This window comes from Watersipora subatra, chromosome 9, assembly GCF_963576615.1.
Source record: "Watersipora subatra chromosome 9, tzWatSuba1.1, whole genome shotgun sequence".
Lineage (NCBI taxonomy): Eukaryota > Metazoa > Bryozoa > Gymnolaemata > Cheilostomatida > Watersiporidae > Watersipora > Watersipora subatra.
Window position 1 is genome coordinate 2617035 of NC_088716.1, and position 22968 is coordinate 2640002.

Sequence of the window (22968 nt, forward strand, 5' to 3'; positions counted from 1 at the left end):
GATGGATATACAGCTGAGCTAGAGATGGATATACAGCTGAGCTAGAGATGGATATACAGTAGAGCTAGGTCTGGATATACAGCTGAGCTAGAGATGGATACAGCTGAGCTAGAGATGGATATACAGCTGAGCTAGAGATGGATATACAGCTGAGCTAGAGATGGATATACAGCTGAGCTAGAGATGGATACAGCTGAGCTAGAGCTGGATATACAGCTGAGCTAGAGATGGATATACATCTGAGCTAGAGATGGATATACAGCTGAGCTAGAGATGGATGTACAGCTGAGCTAGAGATGAATATACAGCTGAGCTAGAGATGGATATACAGCTGAGCTAGAGATGAATATACAGCTAAGCTAGAGATGGATATACAGCTGAGCTAGAGATGGATACAGCTGAGCTAAAGCTGGATATACAGCTGAGCTAGAGATGGATATACATCTGAGCTAGAGATGGATATACAGCTGAGATAGAGATGGATATACAGTAGAGCTAGGTCTGGATATACAGCTGAGCTAGGGATGGATATACAGCTAAGCTAGAGATGGATATACAGCTGAGCTAGAGATGGATATGCAGCTGAGCTAGAGATGGGTATACAGCTGAGCTAGAGATGGATATACAGCTGAGCTAGAGATGGATATACATCTGAGCTAGAGATGGATATACAGCTGAGCTAGAGATGGATGTACAGCTAAGCTAGAGATGAACATACAGCTGAGCTAGAGATGGATATACAGCTGAGCTAGAGATGAATATACAGCTGAGATAGAGATGGATATACAGTAGAGCTAGGTCTGGATATACAGCTGAGCTAGAGATGGATATACAGCTAAGCTAGAGATGGATATACAGCTGAGCTAGAGATGGATATACAGCTGAGCTAGAGATGGATATACAGCTGAGCTAGAGATAGATATACATCTGAGCTAGAGATGGATATACAGCTGAGCTAGAGATGGATATGCAGCTGAGCTAGAGATGGATATACAGCAGAGCTAGAGATGGATATACAGCTGAGCTAGAGATGGATATACAGCTGAGATAGAGATGGATATACAGCTGAGTTAGAGATGGATATACAGCTGAGCTAGAGATGGATATACAGCTGAGATAGAGATGGATATACAGTAGAGCTAGGTCTGGATATACAGCTAAGCTAGAGATGGATATACAGCTGAGCTAGAGATGGATATACAGCTGAGCTAGAGATGGATATACAGCTGAGCTAGAAATGAATATACAGCTGAGCTAGAGATGGATATACAGCTGAGCTAGAGATGGATATACAGCTGAGCTAGAGATGGATATACAGCTGAGCTAGAGATGGATATACAGCTGAGCTAGAGATGGATATACAGCTGAGCTAGAGATGGATATACAGTAGAGCTAGGTCTGGATATACAGCTGAGCTAGAGATGGATATACAGCTGAGCTAAATATGGATATACAGCTGAGCTAGAGATGAATATACAGCTGAGCTAGAGATGGAGATACAGCTGAGCTAGAGATGGATATACAGCTGAACTAGAGATGGATATACAGTAGAGCTAGGTCTGGATATACAGCTGAGCTAGAGATGGATATACAGCTGAGCTAGAGATGGATATACAGCTGAGCTAGAGATGGATATACAGCTGAGCTAGAGATGGATATACAGCTGAGCCAGAGATGGATATACAGCTGAGCTAGAGATGGATATACAGCTGAGCTAAAGATGGATATACAGCTGAGCAAGAGATGGAGATACAGCTGAGATAGAGATGGATATACAGTTGAGCTAAACATGGAGATACAGCTGAGATAGAGATGGATATACAGCTGAGCTAGAGATGAATATACAGCTGAGCGAGAGATGGATATACAGCTGAGCTAGAGATTGATATACAGCTGAGCTAGAGATGAATATACAGCTGAGCTAGAGATGGATATACAGCTGAGCTAGAGATGGATATACAGCTGAGCTAGAGATGGATATACAGCTGAGCCAGAGATGGATATACAGCTGAGCTAGAGATGGATAAACAGCTGAGCTAAAGATGGATATACAGCTGAGCAAGAGATGGAGATACAGCTGAGATAGAGAAGGATATACAGTTGAGCTAAACATGGAGATACAGCTGAGATAGAGATGGATATACAGCTGAGCTAGAGATGAATATACAGCTGAGCGAGAGATGGATATACAGCTGAGCTAGAGATTGATATACAGCTGAGCTAGAGATGAATATACAGCTGAGCTAGAGATGGATATACAGCTGAGCTAGAGATGGATATACAGCTGAGCTAGAGATGGATATACAGCTAAGCTAGAGATGGATATACAGCTGAGCTAGAGATGGATATACAGCTGAGCTAGAGATGGATATACAGTAGAGCTAAGTCTGGATATACAGCTGAGCTAGAGATGGATACAGCTGAGCTAGAGATGGATATACAGCTGAGCTAGAGATGGATATACAGCTGAGCTAGAGATGGATATACAGCTGAGCTAGATATGGTTATACAGCTGAGCTAGAGATGAATATACAGCTAAGCTAGAGATGGATATACAGCTGAGCTAGAGATGGATACAGCTGAGCTAGAGCTGGATATACAGCTGAGCTAGAGATGGATAAACATCTGAGCTAGAGATGGATTTACAGCTGAGCTAGAGATGGATGAACAGCTGAGCTAGAGATGAATATACAGCTGAGCTAGAGATGGATATACAGCTGAGCTAGAGATGAATATACAGCTGAGATAGAGATGGATATACAGTAGAGCTAGGTCTGGATATACAGCTGAGCTAGAGATGGATATACAGCTAAGCTAGAGATGGATATACAGCTGAGCTAGAGATGGATATACAGCTGAGCTAGAGATGGATATACAGCTGAGCTAGAGATGGATATACAGCTGAGCTAGAGATGGATATACATCTGCGCTAGAGATGGATATACAGCTGAGCTAGAGATGGATGTACAGCTGAGCTAGAGATGAATATACAGCTGAGCTAGAGATGGATATACAGCTGAGCTAGAGATGAATATACAGCTGAGATAGAGATGGATATACAGTAGAGCTAGGTCTGGATATACAGCTGAGCTAGAGATGGATATACAGCTAAGCTAGAGATGGATATACAGCTGAGCTAGAGATGGATATACAGCTGAGCTAGAGATGGATATACAGCTGAGCTAGAGATGGATATACAGCTGAGCTAGAGATGGATATACAGTTGAGTTTGAGATGGATATACAGCTGAGCTAGAGACGGATATACAGCTGAGCTAGAGATGGATATACAGCTGAGCTAGAGATGGATATACAGCTAAGCTAGAGATGGATATACAGCTGAGCCAGAGATGGATATACAGCTGAGCTAGAGATGGATATACAGCTGAGCTAGAGATGGATATACAGCTGAGCTAGAGATGGATATACAGCTGAGCTAGAGATGGATATACAGCTGAGCCAGAGATGGATATACAGCTGAGCTAGAGATGGATATACAGCTGAGCTAAAGATGGATATACAGCTGAGCAAGAGATGGAGATACAGCTGAGATAGAGATGGATATACAGTTGAGCTAAACATGGAGATACAGCTGAGATAGAGATGGATATACAGCTGAGCTAGAGATGAATATACAGCTGAGCTAGAGATGGATATACAGCTGAGCTAGAGATTGATATACAGCTGAGCTAGAGATGAATATACAGCTGAGCTAGAGATGGATATACAGCTGAGCTAGAGATGGCTATACAGCTGAGCTAGAAATGAATATAAAGCTGAGCTAGAGATGGATATACAGCTGAGCCAGTGATGGATATACAGCTGAACTAGAGATGGATATACAGCTGAACTAGAGATGGATATACAGTAGAGCTAGGTCTGGATATACAGCTGAGCTGGAGATGGATATACAGCTGAGCTAGAGATGGATATACAGCTGAGCTAGAGATGGATATACAGCTAAGCTAGAGATGGATATACAGCTGAGCTAGAGATGGATATACAGCTGAGCTAGAGATGGATATACAGTAGAGCTAGGTCTGGATATACTGCTGAGCTAGAGATGGATACAGCTGAGCTAGAGATGGATATACAGCTGAGCTAGAGATGGATATACAGCTGAGCTAGAGATGGATATACAGCTGAGCTAGATATGGTTATACAGCTGAGCTAGAGATGAATATACAGCTAAGCTAGAGATGGATATACAGCTGAGCTAGAGATGGATACAGCTGAGCTAGAGCTGGATATACAGCTGAGCTAGAGATGGATATACATCTGAGCTAGAGATGGATATACAGCTGAGCTAGAGATGGATGAACAGCTGAGCTAGAGATGAATATACAGCTGAGCTAGAGATGGATATACAGCTGAGCTAGAGATGAATATACAGCTGAGATAGAGATGGATATACAGTAGAGCTAGGTCTGGATATACAGCTGAGCTAGAGATGGATATACAGCTAAGCTAGAGATGGATACACAGCTGAGCTAGAGATGGATATACAGCTGAGCTAGAGATGGATATACAGCTGAGCTAGAGATGGATATACAGCTGAGCTAGAGATGGATATACAGCTGAGCTAGAGATGGATATACAGCTGAGCTAGAGATGGATGTACAGCTGAGCTAAAGATGAATATACAGCTGAGCTAGAGATGGATATACAGCTGAGCTAGAGATGAATATACAGCTGAGATAGAGATGGATATACAGTAGAGCTAGGTCTGGATATACAGCTGAGCTAGAGATGGATATACAGCTAAGCTAGAGATGGATATACAGCTGAGCTAGAGATGGATATACAGCTGAGCTAGAGATGGATATACAGCTGAGCTAGAGATGGATATACATCTGAGCTAGAGATGGATATACAGCTGAGCTAGAGATGGATATACAACTGAGCTAGAGATGGATATACAGCTGAGCTAGAGATGGATATACAGCTGAGCTAGAGATGGATATACAGCTGAGATAGAGATGGATATACAGCTGAGTTAGAGATGGATATACAGCTGAGCTAGAGATGGATATACAGCTGAGCTAGAGATGGATATACAGCTGAGCTAGAGATGGATATACAGCTTAGCTAGAGATGGATACAGCTGAGCTAGAGATGGATATACAGTAGAGCTAGGTCTGGATATACAGCTGAGCTAGAGATGGATATACAGCTGAGCTAGAGATGGATATACAGCTGAGCTAGAGATGGATATACAGCTGAGCTAGAGATGAATATACAGCTGAGCTAGAGATGGATATACAGCTGAGCTAGAGATGGATATACAGCTGAGCTAGAGATGGATGTACAGCTGAGCTAGAGATGAATATACAGCTGAGCTAGAGATGGATATACAACTGAGCTAGAGATGGATATACAGTAGAGCTAGGTCTGGATATACAGCTGAGCTAGAGATGGATATACAGCTGAGCTAGAGATGGATATACAGCTGAGCTAGAGATGGATATACAGCTGAGCTAGAGATGGATATACAGTAGAGCTAGGTCTGGATATACAGCTGAGCTTGAGATGGATATACATCTGAGCTAGAGATGGATATACAGCTGAGCTAGAGATGGATGTACAGCTGAGCAAGAGATGAATATACAGCTGAGCTAGAGATGGATATACAGCTGAGCTAGAGATGAATATACAGCTAAGCTAGAGATGGATATACAGCTGAGCTAGAGATGGATACAGCTGAGCTAGAGCTGGATATACAGCTGAGCTAGAGATGGATATACATCTGAGCTAGAGATGGATATACAGCTGAGCTAGAGATGGATGTACAGCTGAGCTAGAGATGAATATACAGCTGAGCTAGAGATGGATATACAGCTGAGCTAGAGATGAATATACAGCTAAGCTAGAGATGGATATACAGCTGAGCTAGAGATGGATCCAGCTGAGCTAGAGCTGGATATACAGCTGAGCTAGAGATGGATATACATCTGAGCTAGAGATGGATATACAGCTGAGCTAGAAATGGATGTACAGCTGAGCTAGAGATGAATATACAGCTGAGCTAGAGATGGATATACAGCTGAGCTAGAGATGAATATACAGCTGAGATAGAGATGGATATACAGTAGAGCTAGGTCTGGATATACAGCTGAGCTAGAGATGGATATACAGCTAAGCTAGAGATGGATATACAGCTGAGCTAGAGATGGATATACAGCTGAGCTAGAGATGGATATACAGCTGAGCTAGAAATGGATATACAGCTGAGCTAGAGATGGATATACAGTAGAGCTAGGTCTGGATATACAGCTGAGCTAGAGAAGGATACACAGCTAAGCTAGAGATGGATATACAGCTGAGCTAGAGATGGATATACAGCTGAGCTAGAGATGGATATACAGCTGAGCTAGAAATGGATATACAGCTGAGCTAGAGATGGATATACAGTAGAGCTAGGTCTGGATATACAGCTGAGCTAGAGATGGATACACAGCTGAGCTAGAGATGAATATACAGCTGAGCTAGAGATGGATATACAGCTGAGCTAGAGATGAATATACAGCTGAGCTAGAGATGGATATACAGCTGAGCTAGAGATGGATATACATCTGAGCTAGAGATGGATATACAGCTGAGCTAGAAATGGATGTACAGCTGAGCTAGAGATGAATATACAGCTGAGCTAGAGATGGATATACAGCTGAGCTAGAGATGAATATACAGCTGAGATAGAGATGGATATACAGTAGAGCTAGGTCTGGATATACAGCTGAGCTAGAGATGGATATACAGCTAAGCTAGAGATGGATATACAGCTGAGCTAGAGATGGATATACAGCTGAGCTAGAGATGGATATACAGCTGAGCTAGAGATGGATATACAGCTGAGCTAGAGATGGTTATACAGTTGAGCTAGAGATAGGTATACAGCTGAGCTAGAGATGGATATACAGCTGAGCTAGAGATGGATATACAGCTGAGCTAAATATGGAGATACAGCTGAGCTAGAGATGGATATACAGCTGAGCTAAATATGGATATACAGCTGAGCTAGAAATGGATATACAGCTGAGCTAGATATAAATATACAGCTGAGCTAGAGATGAATATACAGCTGAGCTAGAAATGGATATACAGCTGAGCTAGATATAAATATACAGCTGAGCTAGAGATGGATATACAGCCGAGCTAGAGATGGAGATACAGCTGAGCTAAAGATGGATATACAGCTGCGCTAGAGATGGATATACAGCTGAGCTAGAGATGGTTATACAGCTGAGCTAGAGATAGGTATACAGCTGAGCTAAACATGGATATACAACTAAGCTAGACATGGATATACAGCTGAGCTAGAGATGGATATACAGCTGAGCTAGAGATGGATATACAGCTGAGCTAGAGATGGATATACAGCTGAGATAGAGATGGGTATACAGCTGAACGAGAGATGGATATACAGCTGAGCTAGAGATGGATATACAGCTGAGCTAGAGATGGATATACAGCTGAGCTAGAGATGGAGATACAGCTTAGCTAAATATGGAGATACAGCTGAGCTAGAGATGGATATACAGCTGAACTAGAGATGGATACACAGCTGAGCTAGAGATGGATATACAGCTAAGCTAGAGATGGATATACAGCTGAGCTAGAGATGGATATACAGCTGAGCTAGAGATGGATATACAGCTGAGCTAGAGATGGATATACAGCTGAGCTAGAGATGGATATACATCTGCGCTAGAGATGGATATACAGCTGAGCTAGAGATGGATGTACAGCTGAGCTAGAGATGAATATACAGCTGAGCTAGAGATGGATATACAGCTGAGCTAGAGATGAATATACAGCTGAGATAGAGATGGATATACAGTAGAGCTAGGTCTGGATATACAGCTGAGCTAGAGATGGATATACAGCTAAGCTAGAGATGGATATACAGCTGAGCTAGAGATGGATATACAGCTGAGCTAGAGATGGATATACAGCTGAGCTAGAGATGGATATACAGCTGAGCTAGAGATGGATATACAGTTGAGTTTGAGATGGATATACAGCTGAGCTAGAGACGGATATACAGCTGAGCTAGAGATGGATATACAGCTGAGCTAGAGATGGATATACAGCTAAGCTAGAGATGGATATACAGCTGAGCCAGAGATGGATATACAGCTGAGCTAGAGATGGATATACAGCTGAGCTAGAGATGGATATACAGCTGAGCTAGAGATGGATATACAGCTGAGCTAGAGATGGATATACAGCTGAGCCAGAGATGGATATACAGCTGAGCTAGAGATGGATATACAGCTGAGCTAAAGATGGATATACAGCTGAGCAAGAGATGGAGATACAGCTGAGATAGAGATGGATATACAGTTGAGCTAAACATGGAGATACAGCTGAGATAGAGATGGATATACAGCTGAGCTAGAGATGAATATACAGCTGAGCTAGAGATGGATATACAGCTGAGCTAGAGATTGAAATACAGCTGAGCTAGAGATGAATATACAGCTGAGCTAGAGATGGATATACAGCTGAGCTAGAGATGGCTATACAGCTGAGCTAGAAATGAATATAAAGCTGAGCTAGAGATGGATATACAGCTGAGCCAGTGATGGATATACAGCTGAACTAGAGATGGATATACAGCTGAACTAGAGATGGATATACAGTAGAGCTAGGTCTGGATATACAGCTGAGCTGGAGATGGATATACAGCTGAGCTAGAGATGGATATACAGCTGAGCTAGAGATGGATATACAGCTAAGCTAGAGATGGATATACAGCTGAGCTAGAGATGGATATACAGCTGAGCTAGAGATGGATATACAGTAGAGCTAGGTCTGGATATACTGCTGAGCTAGAGATGGATACAGCTGAGCTAGAGATGGATATACAGCTGAGCTAGAGATGGATATACAGCTGAGCTAGAGATGGATATACAGCTGAGCTAGATATGGTTATACAGCTGAGCTAGAGATGAATATACAGCTAAGCTAGAGATGGATATACAGCTGAGCTAGAGATGGATACAGCTGAGCTAGAGCTGGATATACAGCTGAGCTAGAGATGGATATACATCTGAGCTAGAGATGGATATACAGCTGAGCTAGAGATGGATGAACAGCTGAGCTAGAGATGAATATACAGCTGAGCTAGAGATGGATATACAGCTGAGCTAGAGATGAATATACAGCTGAGATAGAGATGGATATACAGTAGAGCTAGGTCTGGATATACAGCTGAGCTAGAGATGGATATACAGCTAAGCTAGAGATGGATACACAGCTGAGCTAGAGATGGATATACAGCTGAGCTAGAGATGGATATACAGCTGAGCTAGAGATGGATATACAGCTGAGCTAGAGATGGATATACAGCTGAGCTAGAGATGGATATACAGCTGAGCTAGAGATGGATGTACAGCTGAGCTAAAGATGAATATACAGCTGAGCTAGAGATGGATATACAGCTGAGCTAGAGATGAATATACAGCTGAGATAGAGATGGATATACAGTAGAGCTAGGTCTGGATATACAGCTGAGCTAGAGATGGATATACAGCTAAGCTAGAGATGGATATACAGCTGAGCTAGAGATGGATATACAGCTGAGCTAGAGATGGATATACAGCTGAGCTAGAGATGGATATACATCTGAGCTAGAGATGGATATACAGCTGAGCTAGAGATGGATATACAACTGAGCTAGAGATGGATATACAGCTGAGCTAGAGATGGATATACAGCTGAGCTAGAGATGGATATACAGCTGAGATAGAGATGGATATACAGCTGAGTTAGAGATGGATATACAGCTGAGCTAGAGATGGATATACAGCTGAGCTAGAGATTGATATACAGCTGAGCTAGAGATGGATATACAGCTTAGCTAGAGATGGATACAGCTGAGCTAGAGATGGATATACAGTAGAGCTAGGTCTGGATATACAGCTGAGCTAGAGATGGATATACAGCTGAGCTAGAGATGGATATACAGCTGAGCTAGAGATGGATATACAGCTGAGCTAGAGATGAATATACAGCTGAGCTAGAGATGGATATACAGCTGAGCTAGAGATGGATATACAGCTGAGCTAGAGATGGATGTACAGCTGAGCTAGAGATGAATATACAGCTGAGCTAGAGATGGATATACAGCTGAGCTAGAGATGGATATACAGTAGAGCTAGGTCTGGATATACAGCTGAGCTAGAGATGGATATACAGCTGAGCTAGAGATGGATATACAGCTGAGCTAGAGATGGATATACAGCTGAGCTAGAGATGGATATACAGTAGAGCTAGGTCTGGATATACAGCTGAGCTTGAGATGGATATACATCTGAGCTAGAGATGGATATACAGCTGAGCTAGAGATGGATGTACAGCTGAGCAAGAGATGAATATACAGCTGAGCTAGAGATGGATATACAGCTGAGCTAGAGATGAATATACAGCTAAGCTAGAGATGGATATACAGCTGAGCTAGAGATGGATACAGCTGAGCTAGAGCTGGATATACAGCTGAGCTAGAGATGGATATACATCTGAGCTAGAGATGGATATACAGCTGAGCTAGAGATGGATGTACAGCTGAGCTAGAGATGAATATACAGCTGAGCTAGAGATGGATATACAGCTGAGCTAGAGATGAATATACAGCTAAGCTAGAGATGGATATACAGCTGAGCTAGAGATGGATCCAGCTGAGCTAGAGCTGGATATACAGCTGAGCTAGAGATGGATATACATCTGAGCTAGAGATGGATATACAGCTGAGCTAGAAATGGATGTACAGCTGAGCTAGAGATGAATATACAGCTGAGCTAGAGATGGATATACAGCTGAGCTAGAGATGAATATACAGCTGAGATAGAGATGGATATACAGTAGAGCTAGGTCTGGATATACAGCTGAGCTAGAGATGGATATACAGCTAAGCTAGAGATGGATATACAGCTGAGCTAGAGATGGATATACAGCTGAGCTAGAGATGGATATACAGCTGAGCTAGAAATGGATATACAGCTGAGCTAGAGATGGATATACAGTAGAGCTAGGTCTGGATATACAGCTGAGCTAGAGAAGGATACACAGCTAAGCTAGAGATGGATATACAGCTGAGCTAGAGATGGATATACAGCTGAGCTAGAGATGGATATACAGCTGAGCTAGAAATGGATATACAGCTGAGCTAGAGATGGATATACAGTAGAGCTAGGTCTGGATATACAGCTGAGCTAGAGATGGATACACAGCTGAGCTAGAGATGAATATACAGCTGAGCTAGAGATGGATATACAGCTGAGCTAGAGATGAATATACAGCTGAGCTAGAGATGGATATACAGCTGAGCTAGAGATGGATATACATCTGAGCTAGAGATGGATATACAGCTGAGCTAGAAATGGATGTACAGCTGAGCTAGAGATGAATATACAGCTGAGCTAGAGATGGATATACAGCTGAGCTAGAGATGAATATACAGCTGAGATAGAGATGGATATACAGTAGAGCTAGGTCTGGATATACAGCTGAGCTAGAGATGGATATACAGCTAAGCTAGAGATGGATATACAGCTGAGCTAGAGATGGATATACAGCTGAGCTAGAGATGGATATACAGCTGAGCTAGAGATGGATATACAGCTGAGCTAGAGATGGTTATACAGTTGAGCTAGAGATAGGTATACAGCTGAGCTAGAGATGGATATACAGCTGAGCTAGAGATGGATATACAGCTGAGCTAAATATGGAGATACAGCTGAGCTAGAGATGGATATACAGCTGAGCTAAATATGGATATACAGCTGAGCTAGAAATGGATATACAGCTGAGCTAGATATAAATATACAGCTGAGCTAGAGATGAATATACAGCTGAGCTAGAAATGGATATACAGCTGAGCTAGATATAAATATACAGCTGAGCTAGAGATGGATATACAGCCGAGCTAGAGATGGAGATACAGCTGAGCTAAAGATGGATATACAGCTGCGCTAGAGATGGATATACAGCTGAGCTAGAGATGGTTATACAGCTGAGCTAGAGATAGGTATACAGCTGAGCTAAACATGGATATACAACTAAGCTAGACATGGATATACAGCTGAGCTAGAGATGGATATACAGCTGAGCTAGAGATGGATATACAGCTGAGCTAGAGATGGATATACAGCTGAGATAGAGATGGGTATACAGCTGAGCGAGAGATGGATATACAGCTGAGCTAGAGATGGATATACAGCTGAGCTAGAGATGGATATACAGCTGAGCTAGAGATGGAGATACAGCTTAGCTAAATATGGAGATACAGCTGAGCTAGAGATGGATATACAGCTGAGCTAAATATGGAGATACAGCTGAGCTAGAGATGGATATACAGCTGAGCTAGAGATGAATATACAGCTGAGCTAGAGATGGATATACAGCTGAGCTAGAGATGGATATACATCTGAGCTAGAGATGGATATACAGCTGAGCTAGATATAAATACACAGCTGAGCTAGAGATGAATATACAGCTGAGCTAGAGATGGATATACAGCTGAGCTAGAGATGAATATACAGCTGAGCTAGAGATGGATATACAGCTGAGCTAGAGATGGATATACATCTGAGCTAGAGATGGATATACAGCTGAGCTAGAAATGGATGTACAGCTGAGCTAGAGATGAATATACAGCTGAGCTAGAGATGGATATACAGCTGAGCTAGAGATGAATATACAGCTGAGATAGAGATGGATATACAGTAGAGCTAGGTCTGGATATACAGCTGAGCTAGAGATGGATATACAGCTAAGCTAGAGATGGATATACAGCTGAGCTAGAGATGGATATACAGCTGAGCTAGAGATGGATATACAGCTGAGCTAGAGATGGATATACAGCTGAGCTAGAGATGGTTATACAGTTGAGCTAGAGATAGGTATACAGCTGAGCTAGAGATGGATATACAGCTGAGCTAGAGATGGATATACAGCTGAGCTAAATATGGAGATACAGCTGAGCTAGAGATGGATATACAGCTGAGCTAAATATGGATATACAGCTGAGCTAGAAATGGATATACAGCTGAGCTAGATATAAATATACAGCTGAGCTAGAGATGAATATACAGCTGAGCTAGAAATGGATATACAGCTGAGCTAGATATAAATATACAGCTGAGCTAGAGATGGATATACAGCCGAGCTAGAGATGGAGATACAGCTGAGCTAAAGATGGATATACAGCTGCGCTAGAGATGGATATACAGCTGAGCTAGAGATGGTTATACAGCTGAGCTAGAGATAGGTATACAGCTGAGCTAAACATGGATATACAACTAAGCTAGACATGGATATACAGCTGAGCTAGAGATGGATATACAGCTGAGCTAGAGATGGATATACAGCTGAGCTAGAGATGGATATACAGCTGAGATAGAGATGGGTATACAGCTGAACGAGAGATGGATATACAGCTGAGCTAGAGATGGATATACAGCTGAGCTAGAGATGGATATACAGCTGAGCTAGAGATGGAGATACAGCTTAGCTAAATATGGAGATACAGCTGAGCTAGAGATGGATATACAGCTGAACTAGAGATGGATACACAGCTGAGCTAGAGATGGATATACAGCTAAGCTAGAGATGGATATACAGCTGAGCTAGAGATGGATATACAGCTGAGCTAGAGATGGATATACAGCTGAGCTAGAGATGGATATACAGCTGAGCTAGAGATGGATATACATCTGCGCTAGAGATGGATATACAGCTGAGCTAGAGATGGATGTACAGCTGAGCTAGAGATGAATATACAGCTGAGCTAGAGATGGATATACAGCTGAGCTAGAGATGAATATACAGCTGAGATAGAGATGGATATACAGTAGAGCTAGGTCTGGATATACAGCTGAGCTAGAGATGGATATACAGCTAAGCTAGAGATGGATATACAGCTGAGCTAGAGATGGATATACAGCTGAGCTAGAGATGGATATACAGCTGAGCTAGAGATGGATATACAGCTGAGCTAGAGATGGATATACAGTTGAGTTTGAGATGGATATACAGCTGAGCTAGAGACGGATATACAGCTGAGCTAGAGATGGATATACAGCTGAGCTAGAGATGGATATACAGCTAAGCTAGAGATGGATATACAGCTGAGCCAGAGATGGATATACAGCTGAGCTAGAGATGGATATACAGCTGAGCTAGAGATGGATATACAGCTGAGCTAGAGATGGATATACAGCTGAGCTAGAGATGGATATACAGCTGAGCCAGAGATGGATATACAGCTGAGCTAGAGATGGATATACAGCTGAGCTAAAGATGGATATACAGCTGAGCAAGAGATGGAGATACAGCTGAGATAGAGATGGATATACAGTTGAGCTAAACATGGAGATACAGCTGAGATAGAGATGGATATACAGCTGAGCTAGAGATGAATATACAGCTGAGCTAGAGATGGATATACAGCTGAGCTAGAGATTGATATACAGCTGAGCTAGAGATGAATATACAGCTGAGCTAGAGATGGATATACAGCTGAGCTAGAGATGGCTATACAGCTGAGCTAGAAATGAATATAAAGCTGAGCTAGAGATGGATATACAGCTGAGCCAGTGATGGATATACAGCTGAACTAGAGATGGATATACAGCTGAACTAGAGATGGATATACAGTAGAGCTAGGTCTGGATATACAGCTGAGCTGGAGATGGATATACAGCTGAGCTAGAGATGGATATACAGCTGAGCTAGAGATGGATATACAGCTAAGCTAGAGATGGATATACAGCTGAGCTAGAGATGGATATACAGCTGAGCTAGAGATGGATATACAGTAGAGCTAGGTCTGGATATACTGCTGAGCTAGAGATGGATACAGCTGAGCTAGAGATGGATATACAGCTGAGCTAGAGATGGATATACAGCTGAGCTAGAGATGGATATACAGCTGAGCTAGATATGGTTATACAGCTGAGCTAGAGATGAATATACAGCTAAGCTAGAGATGGATATACAGCTGAGCTAGAGATGGATACAGCTGAGCTAGAGCTGGATATACAGCTGAGCTAGAGATGGATATACATCTGAGCTAGAGATGGATATACAGCTGAGCTAGAGATGGATGAACAGCTGAGCTAGAGATGAATATACAGCTGAGCTAGAGATGGATATACAGCTGAGCTAGAGATGAATATACAGCTGAGATAGAGATGGATATACAGTAGAGCTAGGTCTGGATATACAGCTGAGCTAGAGATGGATATACAGCTAAGCTAGAGATGGATACACAGCTGAGCTAGAGATGGATATACAGCTGAGCTAGAGATGGATATACAGCTGAGCTAGAGATGGATATACAGCTGAGCTAGAGATGGATATACAGCTGAGCTAGAGATGGATATACAGCTGAGCTAGAGATGGATGTACAGCTGAGCTAAAGATGAATATACAGCTGAGCTAGAGATGGATATACAGCTGAGCTAGAGATGAATATACAGCTGAGATAGAGATGGATATACAGTAGAGCTAGGTCTGGATATACAGCTGAGCTAGAGATGGATATACAGCTAAGCTAGAGATGGATATACAGCTGAGCTAGAGATGGATATACAGCTGAGCTAGAGATGGATATACAGCTGAGCTAGAGATGGATATACATCTGAGCTAGAGATGGATATACAGCTGAGCTAGAGATGGATATACAACTGAGCTAGAGATGGATATACAGCTGAGCTAGAGATGGATATACAGCTGAGCTAGAGATGGATATACAGCTGAGATAGAGATGGATATACAGCTGAGTTAGAGATGGATATACAGCTGAGCTAGAGATGGATATACAGCTGAGCTAGAGATGGATATACAGCTGAGCTAGAGATGGATATACAGCTTAGCTAGAGATGGATACAGCTGAGCTAGAGATGGATATACAGTAGAGCTAGGTCTGGATATACAGCTGAGCTAGAGATGGATATACAGCTGAGCTAGAGATGGATATACAGCTGAGCTAGAGATGGATATACAGCTGAGCTAGAGATGAATATACAGCTGAGCTAGAGATGGATATACAGCTGAGCTAGAGATGGATATACAGCTGAGCTAGAGATGGATGTACAGCTGAGCTAGAGATGAATATACAGCTGAGCTAGAGATGGATATACAGCTGAGCTAGAGATGGATATACAGTAGAGCTAGGTCTGGATATACAGCTGAGCTAGAGATGGATATACAGCTGAGCTAGAGATGGATATACAGCTGAGCTAGAGATGGATATACAGCTGAGCTAGAGATGGATATACAGTAGAGCTAGGTCTGGATATACAGCTGAGCTTGAGATGGATATACATCTGAGCTAGAGATGGATATACAGCTGAGCTAGAGATGGATGTACAGCTGAGCAAGAGATGAATATACAGCTGAGCTAGAGATGGATATACAGCTGAGCTAGAGATGAATATACAGCTAAGCTAGAGATGGATATACAGCTGAGCTAGAGATGGATACAGCTGAGCTAGAGCTGGATATACAGCTGAGCTAGAGATGGATATACATCTGAGCTAGAGATGGATATACAGCTGAGCTAGAGATGGATGTACAGCTGAGCTAGAGATGAATATACAGCTGAGCTAGAGATGGATATACAGCTGAGCTAGAGATGAATATACAGCTAAGCTAGAGATGGATATACAGCTGAGCTAGAGATGGATCCAGCTGAGCTAGAGCTGGATATACAGCTGAGCTAGAGATGGATATACATCTGAGCTAGAGATGGATATACAGCTGAGCTAGAAATGGATGTACAGCTGAGCTAGAGATGAATATACAGCTGAGCTAGAGATGGATATACAGCTGAGCTAGAGATGAATATACAGCTGAGATAGAGATGGATATACAGTAGAGCTAGGTCTGGATATACAGCTGAGCTAGAGATGGATATACAGCTAAGCTAGAGATGGATATACAGCTGAGCTAGAGATGGATATACAGCTGAGCTAGAGATGGATATACAGCTGAGCTAGAAATGGATATACAGCTGAGCTAGAGATGGATATACAGTAGAGCTAGGTCTGGATATACAGCTGAGCTAGAGAAGGATACACAGCTAAGCTAGAGATGGATATACAGCTGAGCTAGAGATGGATATACAGCTGAGCTAGAGATGGATATACAGCTGAGCTAGAAATGGATATACAGCTGAGCTAGAGATGGATATACAGTAGAGCTAGGTCTGGATATACAGCTGAGCTAGAGATGGATACACAGCTGAGCTAGAGATGAATATACAGCTGAGCTAGAGATGGATATACAGCTGAGCTAGAGATGAATATACAGCTGAGCTAGAGATGGATATACAGCTGAGCTAGAGATGGATATACATCTGAGCTAGAGATGGATATACAGCTGAGCTAGAAATGGATGTACAGCTGAGCTAGAGATGAATATACAGCTGAGCTAGAGATGGATATACAGCTGAGCTAGAGATGAATATACAGCTGAGATAGAGATGGATATACAGTAGAGCTAGGTCTGGATATACAGCTGAGCTAGAGATGGATATACAGCTAAGCTAGAGATGGATATACAGCTGAGCTAGAGATGGATATACAGCTGAGCTAGAGATGGATATACAGCTGAGCTAGAGATGGATATACAGCTGAGCTAGAGATGGTTATACAGTTGAGCTAGAGATAGGTATACAGCTGAGCTAGAGATGGATATACAGCTGAGCTAGAGATGGATATACAGCTGAGCTAAATATGGAGATACAGCTGAGCTAGAGATGGATATACAGCTGAGCTAAATATGGATATACAGCTGAGCTAGAAATGGATATACAGCTGAGCTAGATATAAATATACAGCTGAGCTAGAGATGAATATACAGCTGAGCTAGAAATGGATATACAGCTGAGCTAGATATAAATATACAGCTGAGCTAGAGATGGATATACAGCCGAGCTAGAGATGGAGATACAGCTGAGCTAAAGATGGATATACAGCTGCGCTAGAGATGGATATACAGCTGAGCTAGAGATGGTTATACAGCTGAGCTAGAGATAGGTATACAGCTGAGCTAAACATGGATATACAACTAAGCTAGACATGGATATACAGCTGAGCTAGAGATGGATATACAGCTGAGCTAGAGATGGATATACAGCTGAGCTAGAGATGGATATACAGCTGAGATAGAGATGGGTATACAGCTGAACGAGAGATGGATATACAGCTGAGCTAGAGATGGATATACAGCTGAGCTAGAGATGGATATACAGCTGAGCTAGAGATGGAGATACAGCTTAGCTAAATATGGAGATACAGCTGAGCTAGAGATGGATATACAGCTGAACTAGAGATGGATACACAGCTGAGCTAGAGATGGATATACAGCTAAGCTAGAGATGGATATACAGCTGAGCTAGAGATGGATATACAGCTGAGCTAGAGATGGATATACAGCTGAGCTAGAGATGGATATACAGCTGAGCTAGAGATGGATATACATCTGCGCTAGAGATGGATATACAGCTGAGCTAGAGATGGATGTACAGCTGAGCTAGAGATGAATATACAGCTGAGCTAGAGATGGATATACAGCTGAGCTAGAGATGAATATACAGCTGAGATAGAGATGGATATACAGTAGAGCTAGGTCTGGATATACAGCTGAGCTAGAGATGGATATACAGCTAAGCTAGAGATGGATATACAGCTGAGCTAGAGATGGATATACAGCTGAGCTAGAGATGGATATACAGCTGAGCTAGAGATGGATATACAGCTGAGCTAGAGATGGATATACAGTTGAGTTTGAGATGGATATACAGCTGAGCTAGAGACGGATATACAGCTGAGCTAGAGACGGATATACAGCTGAGCTAGAGATGGATATACAGCTGAGCTAGAGATGGATATACAGCTAAGCTAGAGATGGATATACAGCTGAGCCAGAGATGGATATACAGCTGAGCTAGAGATGGATATACAGCTGAGCTAGAGATGGATATACAGCTGAGCTAGAGATGGATATACAGCTGAGCTAGAGATGGATATACAGCTGAGCCAGAGATGGATATACAGCTGAGCTAGAGATGGATATACAGCTGAGCTAAAGATGGATATACAGCTGAGCAAGAGATGGAGATACAGCTGAGATAGAGATGGATATACAGTTGAGCTAAACATGGAGATACAGCTGAGATAGAGATGGATATACAGCTGAGCTAGAGATGAATATACAGCTGAGCTAGAGATGGATATACAGCTGAGCTAGAGATTGATATACAGCTGAGCTAGAGATGAATATACAGCTGAGCTAGAGATGGATATACAGCTGAGCTAGAGATGGCTATACAGCTGAGCTAGAAATGAATATAAAGCTGAGCTAGAGATGGATATACAGCTGAGCCAGTGATGGATATACAGCTGAACTAGAGATGGATATACAGCTGAACTAGAGATGGATATACAGTAGAGCTAGGTCTGGATATACAGCTGAGCTGGAGATGGATATACAGCTGAGCTAGAGATGGATATACAGCTGAGCTAGAGATGGATATACAGCTAAGCTAGAGATGGATATACAGCTGAGCTAGAGATGGATATACAGCTGAGCTAGAGATGGATATACAGTAGAGCTAGGTCTGGATATACTGCTGAGCTAGAGATGGATACAGCTGAGCTAGAGATGGATATACAGCTGAGCTAGAGATGGATATACAGCTGAGCTAGAGATGGATATACAGCTGAGCTAGATATGGTTATACAGCTGAGCTAGAGATGAATATACAGCTAAGCTAGAGATGGATATACAGCTGAGCTAGAGATGGATACAGCTGAGCTAGAGCTGGATATACAGCTGAGCTAGAGATGGATATACATCTGAGCTAGAGATGGATATACAGCTGAGCTAGAGATGGATGAACAGCTGAGCTAGAGATGAATATACAGCTGAGCTAGAGATGGATATACAGCTGAGCTAGAGATGAATATACAGCTGAGATAGAGATGGATATACAGTAGAGCTAGGTCTGGATATACAGCTGAGCTAGAGATGGATATACAGCTAAGCTAGAGATGGATACACAGCTGAGCTAGAGATGGATATACAGCTGAGCTAGAGATGGATATACAGCTGAGCTAGAGATGGATATACAGCTGAGCTAGAGATGGATATACAGCTGAGCTAGAGATGGATATACAGCTGAGCTAGAGATGGATGTACAGCTGAGCTAAAGATGAATATACAGCTGAGCTAGAGATGGATATACAGCTGAGCTAGAGATGAATATACAGCTGAGATAGAGATGGATATACAGTAGAGCTAGGTCTGGATATACAGCTGAGCTAGAGATGGATATACAGCTAAGCTAGAGATGGATATACAGCTGAGCTAGAGATGGATATACAGCTGAGCTAGAGATGGATATACAGCTGAGCTAGAGATGGATATACATCTGAGCTAGAGATGGATATACAGCTGAGCTAGAGATGGATATACAACTGAGCTAGAGATGGATATACAGCTGAGCTAGAGATGGATATACAGCTGAGCTAGAGATGGATATACAGCTGAGATAGAGATGGATATACAGCTGAGTTAGAGATGGATATACAGCTGAGCTAGAGATGGATATACAGCTGAGCTAGAGATGGATATACAGCTGAGCTAGAGATGGATATACAGCTTAGCTAGAGATGGATACAGCTGAGCTAGAGATGGATATACAGTAGAGCTAGGTCTGGATATACAGCTGAGCTAGAGATGGATATACAGCTGAGCTAGAGATGGATATACAGCTGAGCTAGAGATGGATATACAGCTGAGCTAGAGATGAATATACAGCTGAGCTAGAGATGGATATACAGCTGAGCTAGAGATGGATATACAGCTGAGCTAGAGATGGATGTACAGCTGAGCTAGAGATGAATATACAGCTGAGCTAGAGATGGATATACAGCTGAGCTAGAGATGGATATACAGTAGAGCTAGGTCTGGATATACAGCTGAGCTAGAGATGGATATACAGCTGAGCTAGAGATGGATATACAGCTGAGCTAGAGATGGATATACAGCTGAGCTAGAGATGGATATACAGTAGAGCTAGGTCTGGATATACAGCTGAGCTTGAGATGGATATACATCTGAGCTAGAGATGGATATACAGCTGAGCTAGAGATGGATGTACAGCTGAGCAAGAGATGAATATACAGCTGAGCTAGAGATGGATATACAGCTGAGCTAGAGATGAATATACAGCTAAGCTAGAGATGGATATACAGCTGAGCTAGAGATGGATACAGCTGAGCTAGAGCTGGATATACAGCTGAGCTGGAGATGGATATACATCTGAGCTAGAGATGGATATACAGCTGAGCTAGAGATGGATGTACAGCTGAGCTAGAGATGAATATACAGCTGAGCTAGAGATGGATATACAGCTGAGCTAGAGATGAATATACAGCTAAGCTAGAGATGGATATACAGCTGAGCTAGAGATGGATCCAGCTGAGCTAGAGCTGGATATACAGCTGAGCTAGAGATGGATATACATCTGAGCTAGAGATGGATATACAGCTGAGCTAGAAATGGATGTACAGCTGAGCTAGAGATGAATATACAGCTGAGCTAGAGATGGATATACAGCTGAGCTAGAGATGAATATACAGCTGAGATAGAGATGGATATACAGTAGAGCTAGGTCTGGATATACAGCTGAGCTAGAGATGGATATACAGCTAAGCTAGAGATGGATATACAGCTGAGCTAGAGATGGATATACAGCTGAGCTAGAGATGGATATACAGCTGAGCTAGAAATGGATATACAGCTGAGCTAGAGATGGATATACAGTAGAGCTAGGTCTGGATATACAGCTGAGCTAGAGAAGGATACACAGCTAAGCTAGAGATGGATATACAGCTGAGCTAGAGATGGATATACAGCTGAGCTAGAGATGGATATACAGCTGAGCTAGAAATGGATATACAGCTGAGCTAGAGATGGATATACAGTAGAGCTAGGTCTGGATATACAGCTGAGCTAGAGATGGATACACAGCTGAGCTAGAGATGAATATACAGCTGAGCTAGAGATGGATATACAGCTGAGCTAGAGATGAATATACAGCTGAGCTAGAGATGGATATACAGCTGAGCTAGAGATGGATATACATCTGAGCTAGAGATGGATATACAGCTGAGCTAGAAATGGATGTACAGCTGAGCTAGAGATGAATATACAGCTGAGCTAGAGATGGATATACAGCTGAGCTAGAGATGAATATACAGCTGAGATAGAGATGGATATACAGTAGAGCTAGGTCTGGATATACAGCTGAGCTAGAGATGGATATACAGCTAAGCTAGAGATGGATATACAGCTGAGCTAGAGATGGATATACAGCTGAGCTAGAGATGGATATACAGCTGAGCTAGAGATGGATATACAGCTGAGCTAGAGATGGTTATACAGTTGAGCTAGAGATAGGTATACAGCTGAGCTAGAGATGGATATACAGCTGAGCTAGAGATGGATATACAGCTGAGCTAAATATGGAGATACAGCTGAGCTAGAGATGGATATACAGCTGAGCTAAATATGGATATACAGCTGAGCTAGAAATGGATATACAGCTGAGCTAGATATAAATATACAGCTGAGCTAGAGATGAATATACAGCTGAGCTAGAAATGGATATACAGCTGAGCTAGATATAAATATACAGCTGAGCTAGAGATGGATATACAGCCGAGCTAGAGATGGAGATACAGCTGAGCTAAAGATGGATATACAGCTGCGCTAGAGATGGATATACAGCTGAGCTAGAGATGGTTATACAGCTGAGCTAGAGATAGGTATACAGCTGAGCTAAACATGGATATACAACTAAGCTAGACATGGATATACAGCTGAGCTAGAGATGGATATACAGCTGAGCTAGAGATGGATATACAGCTGAGCTAGAGATGGATATACAGCTGAG